The sequence below is a fragment of the Ictidomys tridecemlineatus genome, chromosome 2 (genome assembly GCF_052094955.1).
Source record: "Ictidomys tridecemlineatus isolate mIctTri1 chromosome 2, mIctTri1.hap1, whole genome shotgun sequence".
Taxonomy (NCBI): domain Eukaryota; kingdom Metazoa; phylum Chordata; class Mammalia; order Rodentia; family Sciuridae; genus Ictidomys; species Ictidomys tridecemlineatus.
The window spans coordinates 76,415,677-76,423,346 of NC_135478.1; the positions used below are offsets into that span (position 1 = coordinate 76,415,677).

Below are 7,670 nucleotides of genomic sequence, written 5' to 3' on the forward strand. Positions count from 1 at the left end.
AGTTAGGTTGCCTATGAACAGAGCTTCTGTGATTTAGGGCAAGCTCTTGGATGGCACGGACGTGTGCCCCTTCTCCTACCCCTTCCCTAGGGCCTCACTCAGTGCCAGGCACACAGTAGGGCCACAGACAGCTGAAGGAATGGAATCGCCATTTCGGCTGCAGGCTCAGAGCCAGCGCCGGCGCCCAGACGCCCCCCAGGCGTTTTCCCGTCTCATTTCCTGGCTAGGTGGGGAGAGAGCCGCAGCTGCTGTGGCCTTTTGTGCTGAGTTTGGTGGAGGCTGGTGGCAGCTGCTGCCCCAGGAGAGCCCGGGAGGCTGGGGAGGAAGGAAGGAGGGGAGGAGGGCTGAAGGGAGACCGGAAGCCTCAAAGTGAGCCCCGCGCCCAAGGGGACCAGCCACTGGGAGAGCAGGACTGGGGCCTCCCAGCTGTGCCTCCAGCTGCGCCTGTGGATGGGCCAATCGGCTCTGAGCCCCGCTTCCTGTACCAGGGGCTGTTGATGACACTGCGACCAGGGGGGTGGGGCTGCGAGGGAAGCCTGAGGCATACAGTAAGTGCTCCATAAATGTACTCGTCACTTCTGCCCCTCAGAGAGGTTGTAGGGTAGCATCTGCCTCTACACATGGGGACACTGAGGCCCAGAGAGAGGCAGGGACCGGTCCAGGTCGCAGGGCCGGTATCTTGCTGGTTCCAGCTGGGCTTTAGCCACCCCCTGCCTGAGCCCCGCAGAGGAGGCCGGAGACTGGGGGCTGGGGGGAGGGGGACGGGGAGGAGGCTTCACCCCGAGAGGCCAAGCGCTTTGATGGGTCTCTCACGACACCCCGAAAACGCCTGGACAGCAGCAGCTCTGTCGCCTCCACTTTACACATGAGGAAACTGAGGGTCAGAGAAGTGAAGCCACTTGCTCCTTAGAGCACATGTTGGTGGGAGAAAGGGTGTCCCCCGCCCAGGCCTGTTCCCAGCCCGGGGGAGCTGGGCATTTGGGGAGCTGAGTCGGCCTTCCCACCCCCAGATGAGAAGTGAGGGGAGGACACAAGGCCAGCAGCATTTGGGCTTGTGACGTCACTGAAGCTCTCAAAGAAAGGGGTGGAGGGGCCTGTCACCCTCATTCCACCCCGACCCCCAACCCCGCCCCAGCCCGGGGCGCACCAGACTCCGGAGCAGCCAATCCGCGGGGAGGTGGCTGCGGCAGTCCCAGGGGCGGGGCGGGGCCCGACGGGGCGTGGCCATGCCTCCTGTGGCCCCGCCCCCTGGCGCCCCACCTCTGCCCCAGGCGCACGCCGACCAGGAGGAGTCCGGGTGCCTAGGTCCTGCTTCACCTGCGGTGGCGCGTCGAGCACGCATCGGGGAGAAGTCGCAGCCGGCGCCTCCCGGCCCCCTGCGCCTCCAGTCCCAGGTCCCCGCTTGCCTGCGGCATTGGGTGCCCCGACTCCTGAGCGCCCCCCAGGGGACACTGGGGGCATTTCAGCCTCGGATTCCCCCAGGGAGGATCTGCCGTCCCCCAGGATGGACCAGAGAGACACGGGGGCTCTGCCCAGGAAGGCCAGCCCGTTTGGGAGCTCCCTCCCGCTGTTGAGGCCACAGATTCTGGACATACTGAATCCAGGGGGCGTCCCCAGACTGAGACCTCGGGACCTCGTCCCACGTGCACAGTGACTTGGCCAACTCCTAGCCCTCTGTGACCCTCAGTTTCCTTATCGGTCACTAGGGACTGGATCTAGATTTTCCACTCTTTAAAAAACAGACCAGACTTCGTTTCTGTGGGAGGAGGGTTGCTGTGGGGCTCTAAGGACTGTGCCCATCTGCCCCACTAAACCCTCCCCAGCAGATGACCAGCAGATGACACCTCCTTCTGGGACCAGCCCTCCAGGGCAGGTGTGGTACCCGGTCCCACTGCTATGAAAGAAGACAATGAGTGGGTGAGAGCGACAGAAATGGGCCCCCCTCCTGGCCAGGCCTGCCTGCTTGACCTCAAAGCCCCCCCCCCACTACAGCGCAGGTCATGTCCAGCCCCCCTGGGGCAGATTCTCTGAAGGGTGCCTAGGGCTCCTTGCCCTTCTTGCTGGTCAGCTCCCTGAGGCCCCTTCCTGCACGACCTTTGGGAATCTCTGGGAACATCCCTCATGGACAGCTTAAGGCCATGACCTAAAGCTTTCAAACCCGAGGGAGAAGGGCCCCCTCACAGAAAATTCATCAGGGACCCAAATTTGGGAGTCAAAGAGTGAGGTGAAGAGGTGGGGTTTCATGGGAGTCAGAGAAGGAATGTTCCAGGTGGAGGGAGGAGCTGGTGCAAAGGCCCTGAGGTGTGGCAAGCGCTCTGATTCCACAGACTTAAACAGACAGGGCAACAAGTGGAGAGCCTGGCCTGGCAGGAAGCGTGGCATAGACCATGCAGAGCCCTGTAGGCCATTGTCGGGAGGCTGCACTTGATTGACCCTGAGGGTGCTGGGGTGTCATGGAGAGACTGTAAATCCCCTGTAGTGGTCAGCATTTCCCTCTAGAGCTGTGCTATCAAAAATCAACCAAAATCAGCCAGGTGGATGGCCCATGCCTGTCATCTCAGCAGCTCCAGGAAGCTGAGGCAGGAGGATCGTGAGTTCAAAGCCAACCTCAGCAACAGCGAGGCCCTAAGCAACTCAGTGAGACCCTGTCTCTAAATAAAATACAAACTAGGGCTGGGGATGGGGCTCAGGGGTCGAGTGCCCCTGAGTTCAATCCCCGGTATCCCCCCTCTCAAAAAAAAAGAGGCATCTTATTGATGTCCATTTTAGAGATGTAGAGGCTGAGGCTCCGTGTGGTTTAGCAGTTTCCCCAGCCACACACAAGGTTGGGGGACCTTTCCCTAACGTGCAGGGCCCAGCAGCGAATCTGCTACTCAGACTCTGCTCCAGGATTGCTCGTTCCAGGCCGGCCTCAGCAACTTAGCAAGATCCTGTCTCAAAAATTGTAATGCAAAAAAAAAAAAAAAAAAAAAAACCAACAACCAAGTACATGAATATAGGCATAAATTGGCGTGAACATACTTTATACATACAGATATGAAAAATTGTGCCCTATATGTGTAATAAGAATTATAATGCTTTCCACTGCTGTTGTGTATTTAAAAAAATAAATTAATTAAAAAAACTAAAAAAGAAAGACTTGAGAATGTAGCTCTGGGGTAAAACGCTCCTGGGTTCAATTCTCAGAACTCAAAAACAAACAAGCAAACTAACAGAAAAAAACCCCAAATTCCCAAATGGGAATCATTTAGCCAGAGACAATGAGTGAACTTGGGATGCTGCTCATGGTACTGTGGGTATTTTCAAATTTACTTCCTGCTATTGTCCTCTCCCCAAATATGGTGTCTTGTGAATCTGCAACCCTGTAATCATATAATTGTGGCAACCCTTTATTATGCTCTTAGTATATCCTTTGCTTAGCATTTAAATGTTATCGCACTAACTCTCACAGCAACAGTGAGAGGTAGGTCCTATTATTCTCCTCTTTTTGAGGTTAGGAAACCGGTAGGGGGGGTGGCACAGAGAGGTAAAGGGGCTTGCCCAGGGCCACACAGCATACCTTTGCCAGAGATGAAAGTTTTTAGAAAGGGCTCTTTTTGTCTTTGAAGCCGGTGCTCACCTGTCAAACTGGTTTGTGAGTGTTATAGCAGGAAACTGATTCTTTTTTGTCTATCACATCTAGCTTGAGGTGGGGGAAAGTTAGCGCCCACTTCTCTCTGCCTTTGGCTGTAACTGCCCCAGGCCCCAGGGCAGGAGGCTGTTTGGTCTGCAGGGAGACGGCAGCAGCCCTGGGTCTGGAAGGAGCCTGCACTTGCATTCACAAAAGGCTTTTTGAGACCTGAGATCCTGAGGGAAATAGGAACAGATGGGACCACAGATTTCTTCCAGAAATGGTCTCATTTCTTTGCAACCCTGCATAATGAACACATCGGGGTCAGGAAAACGGCTGATCATGTCCACTGAACTCGGGAGGGAAGGAGGTGGGGGGTGTGGGGGGTGATGATCTGTTAATAATCAGCTGCAGAAGGAGGAGGCCCTGGCCCTCCCTTGCTGGGGCGTACGGGGTTGATCAGTGCAGGTTCCAGAGAGGATTGGTGGGGGGCTGAGCGCTGACCCGGACATCTAGTTGGGCACTGGGTAGTGGACCCCGGGTGTCAGACCCAGCCGGTGGCTGCCGAGTCACAGCCAGGGTAAGGGGATTTTTGCGACATGGACGTTCAAAGCCAGAGCGCTCAGCTCCAGTTTTCTGGGGGTGGAGGAGGAAGCGGCTGTGGCAGGACAGATCTTTCTTTCTTTCCTTCACCTATTCTGCCCCAGGACTCCGGAGACTCAGTTTCCTTCTGATGGTATGATCACGTGCCCATTCCTGGAAGTAGCCATTGCTGGGCGTGTGGGGGTGTCGACCCTCATCTTCCCGCCCCAAGTCCACATGGAAAACCGTTCATCCACTGGGGACCTGTGCTGAGTTAACGCCACCAAGCTCCTGTAGATGGAGGAGTAAGGTGTTTTCAACTTTTTCCTCATAAATAACAGTGTGTGCGGGGCGCCGTGACACAGGCCTGTCATCCCAGCCGCTCAGGAGGCTGAGGCAGGAGGATCGTGAGTTCAAAGCCAGCCTCAGCAACTTAGTGAGGCACTAAGCAACTCAGTGAGGCCCTGTCTCTAAAGAAAATACAAAATAGGGCTGGGGACGGGGCTCATGGTCGAGTGCCCCTGGGTTCAATCCCCGGTACCTAAATAAATGAATAAACGGCTCTGTGCTGAGCATCTTCGTGCCTGAGGCATTTGTAGCACCGGCCATCTTCTCTTAGGTCAGGTTCTCAGAAAGGATTACCTCCTTGCAAGATGGCCCCCTACAAGCCATGATTTCTAATTCCCATGCCCACTACAGACTGAATGTTATATCTCCCCAAAGTCCATATAGGGAGCCTTTAATCCCCATCATGATGGATCTGGAGGGGGACCTGTGGGAGGTAATCAGATTTAGGTCAGATCATCAGGGGTAAGCCCCCAGGAGGGGATTAGTGTCTTTATAAGAAAATAAAAAGACCAGAGCTCTCTCTGTCCTCCAATTGTGAGTGCAGTGAGCAGGTGTCCATAAACCAGGAAGAAGGCCCTCACCAGAGCCCAGCCACTCTGGCACCTGGCTCTCAGACTTCCAGCCTCCAGAACTATGAGTAAACAGTTTTGGGTGCTTAAGCTACCTGGTCTCTGGTCATCTCTTATAGCTGCTCGGAGAGACTAAGGCCACACCCTCATGTGACCTTCTATACTGAATTAGAGGTGGCCTGAGTGGACAACAGAATTTGGGGTGAAAGCAATAATATGTGACCATCAAGGTTAGGTCATTGCAGCTTCTGCCTTGGTCTCTTGAATCTCTCAATCAGGGGAAGACAGCCACCACGTCATGGGGACACTTGGCCTGTAGAGATGTCCCCAGGACAGGGAGCTGAGCCCTGCCACCAACAGCCAGCGCTGGCTTATCAGTCATGTGGGTGGACCTTATCAGTCATGTGGGGGGACCGCCGCGGGAGTGGAAGTGGGGTCTCAGTCAAGTCCAGCCCCAGATGGGAGCTGGCTGTGACCCCATGAGAGGCCGTGAACCACACCAGGCAGGTCCAGCTCCCGGATTCCTGACCAAAGACATAACCCAGGGTTTTGCTGCTTTAAGCTAATGTGTTTGGGGGATTTGCTTCCCCCACGTGTGGCCTAGATCAGAGACCAGAGCCCTTTTAGGACTTAAAATACCATTTTTTTCCTTCCCTTTTCATATCAGCAGATGGTCAGTTCTTTCGTTTGACATGAAACTGACCCCTCCGTGTGCTCACAGATGACTTTCCGGAAGGAGTTCCTATCAGCTCTGAGGACGTGGGGCTATTGGGAAGGATGGGTCTTTGATTGGCGGCCCTGAGCGCTTCCGGAGAAGGATGTTCACAGTGTGCTACGCCCAACTAACCCGCCTGGGCCAAAGAGGGGCCCTCGAGAAAGCCCGGCCTGTTTTAAGTTAATGGCTCCTTTCTTCTTCTTGATTCTCCAAGTGAAGTGTAAACACATCTGGCTCATGGGAGAGTGCTTTCTCCGCTGGGCGCGGTGGCACCCACCTGTCATCCCAGCGACTGGGGAGGCTGAGGCAGGAGGATCGAAAGTTCAAGGCCAGCACGGGCAATTTAGCGAGACCCTGTCTCAAAATAAAAAACAAGAAGGCCTGGGGTTTTGTGGCTCAGTGGTAAGAGTGTCTCTAAATTCCACCCGCAGCCCAAAACCAAAACAAAAAGCGGGAGCCACGTGACCGAAATAAAGGTCTTGTTGCCAGTTGCAGTGGTGCACACCTGTCATCCCAGCAGCTCAGGAGGCTGAGGCAGGAGGATGGCAAGTTCAAAGGCAGTCTCAGCAATTTAGCGAGGCCCTTAGCAGCTCAGTGAGACCCTGTCTCTAAATAAAACACAAAGTAGGGCTGGGGATGGGGCTCAGGGGTCGAGGGCCCAAGAGTTTAATCCCCAGTGCCAAAAAAAGAAAAAAAGAAAAGTTCATGTTAAAGAAATCAGCTTCCATTCCTTTAGCTCATACTCTCAAAAGATCCCCCATGTGATGCCCAGACTTGGGAATCCCACTGAGGGGCATGGAGACCTGTCTAGGCCTCCGTTCATTAATGATTAGAATGTTCAGTAAATGTTTATTTAGCATCCCAGACTGTGTGGGGCTTTGGGAGAATGCAAAGGCGTGGACGTCAGCACACCAAGCTGGACCTGAGGTTGCTCACAGAGGCTGCAAATGGGCGGATAAGTCTACTCACATTATAGTTTGAACTAAGTTCAAATTTCAGCTGCACCATCTACAAACTGTAATGACCCTGAGCAGGTTCTGGACCTCTCTGGGCCTCACTTTCCTCTTCTAAAAGCAGAGGATGGTAAGAGAGGATATTTTGAGGATTAAATGAGATATGCCCCTAAAACATTTAGTACCCAGTCTAGAGAGTAAGTCATGGGTCAACACTTGAGATGATGATGGTGACAATGACCATGATTATGGCGCCACCGCCCAGGGCTCCTGTCTCCATTTGCAAAGAGCCAGGTGGCTGCTGAGCCTGTCATCTGTGCTCCAGGGTTGAGCCCAGCTGACTCTGGCGCAAAATGGAAACCCGAGGAAAGGTGTATGGGACATGGAGGAAGAGCTCCTCAGGGGCCGCATGGCACGATATTGCTTCTGCTACTAACACAGGCAGTGGCCGGAGGGTTCCTGTCCCCAGACACACGTCCCCTCATCTCAGACCACGGGAAAAGCCATTTTCTCATGGGGGGGGGGAAAGAGGTGACTTCACCTGGGGACAGAAGAGACCATCAGTCTGAGATGGACTCCTCTGCTGGGAAGGGGGGCGGAGCGGTGGGTGCCTGAGAGCCCGGGCCTGGCCTGCAGCACCTGGGGGTGGTCAGTTCTGCAGGGAAGCGGGCTGGCCTCGATGTCCTCTCTGGAGCCCTGAGTCTGAGCAGGGGGTCCCTGGGGCCTTGCTCAAATGGCTTCTCCACTCTCCTTGATTCCTGAAAGTTTCCATGATTAATAACGACAACAGAAGCACAGCCACCTCTCGGCAGTGTGGGCGGGGAGGCAGCGGCCGGCAGAGGTGTGATCCGAGGCCTGGGGTGTGTGCCAGCTGCCCTGTGCCTTCTCTCGTC

General features: G+C 54.9%; 1 long non-coding RNA gene across 1 annotated transcript; it reads left to right on the top strand.

The window, feature by feature from the left end:
* Positions 1-4,048: 4,048 nt before the first annotated feature.
* Positions 4,049-6,210, top strand: LOC144369845 (uncharacterized). The gene is made up of 3 exons (XR_013429658.1): positions 4,049-4,190; positions 4,318-4,497; positions 5,777-6,210. It is a non-coding gene; the product is annotated as an uncharacterized LOC144369845 (long non-coding RNA).
* Positions 6,211-7,670: the final 1,460 nt, after the last annotated feature.